This window comes from Poecilia reticulata, linkage group LG3, assembly GCF_000633615.1.
Source record: "Poecilia reticulata strain Guanapo linkage group LG3, Guppy_female_1.0+MT, whole genome shotgun sequence".
In the NCBI taxonomy this organism is placed as follows: domain Eukaryota; kingdom Metazoa; phylum Chordata; class Actinopteri; order Cyprinodontiformes; family Poeciliidae; genus Poecilia; species Poecilia reticulata.
In genome coordinates, this window is record NC_024333.1 from 33,937,071 (window position 1) to 33,938,448 (window position 1,378).

Here is a 1,378-nt window from a genome sequence, read left to right on the forward strand (position 1 = left end):
TTTTTTTGTCTAGTTCCTGCTTCTGGTATCTTGGTACACTTGAAAAAAAGACTAAACTAACTTACAATTAACTTTTCAGCAGGATTAATAATAATTCCTTAATTCTGAKGAAGTGKAACAAAACATAATAACTTGTAATATTGGAAAAATGTTCCACTCGGAGATTATTTCATTTATAGCTGGTAATTTTTCATGAAGATAAAGGAATTATTTACCTAAAATAAGCTCCTATATTTTGCTGGAAAGTTGTAATTTTTCTTATTACAAGTGTAATATATGGAGGACCAAAACTGACATAATTAAAAATAAAAGCAGAAATATGCTTTTTTTTTTTCATACAAAAAATTGTTTCTCCTTTTCCTCACACACACATTTTTGTTTGTGTAAAGAATCTATAAAATAGATCAGAGGTATTAATCTCCAAAATAACAAAAATAAATGCATTTCTGATTTTATTTTTAATTATGTCAGCATTGGTCCTCCTTACTGTGATATTTGCATTAGAAACTAGACCAAAAACACTGGTGAGATTTTGTGTTTTTCAGTGGAAATACTAAATGTTAATAATGTACAGCAGCTCTTCGGAAACAGACAAACCATCACTGGTGGAGAGAATACTGGAGGTGCCAAAGAGTTACATTTATTTACCTGAAAAAGGTGAGATTATTCACACTGATAAAGTTTTATGGGGTTAAATAAAATCTGTAAGATCCAATAATAATTTTCTGTTTTGCCTCCAGTGTTCCAGTTCCCAGTGAAGCTGGCTGTGTTGTCCTTTGTTACCTGCGTGGCCATCTATCACGTACGCCTCTATGATTTAACCTTTCTGCCTGTTTAGTTGGTGAACATATGAGGAAGTGTTTGTGTTTCTCTCTTCACAGACTGCGCTGCTGTTGGTTGTCCTGGTGGTTCCAACTCTACACATCGTCCGCGCAGGAATAGATGAAAACATTGCCTTCCTGTTGCTGGGATTTGGGATCGTTCTGTCCGACGACAGGATGGAGGTCGTCAGAATCGTGACTTTCTACACCTGGTTGCTGGAAGGTTGGGGAAAAAAAATTATAATTTTTTTTTGTATTTTCAAAAAACTTCTAAGTCTAGGTTTTAAAAGAAGAGTTTTGTTTTGTTTCTCTCTGTAACAGTGTGCTACCTCTGTGCCATGACGCTGTCTTGTTTGATCAGTCTCGTAATGCTAATGAGGTCCATGGTTCTTCACAGGTAGAAAAATATTTCTCTTTGGAAACATTTTCAGCTCATAACGTGCCATAGGTTCATATCTTAAACTTATTAATCTTTAACTTAATTTCAGATCGAACCTGAAAGGATTGTATAAAGGAGACGCGTATAAGAACTACAACACCCAGAAGACCATCAGTCC

At 34.9% G+C, this 1,378-nt stretch overlaps 1 pseudogene; it reads left to right on the forward strand.

Annotated features, from left to right (window-relative positions):
* The window catches only part of LOC103463018 (stimulated by retinoic acid gene 6 protein homolog), a 15,873-nt pseudogene that overhangs the window by 4,542 nt on the left and 9,953 nt on the right, over positions 1–1,378 (forward strand).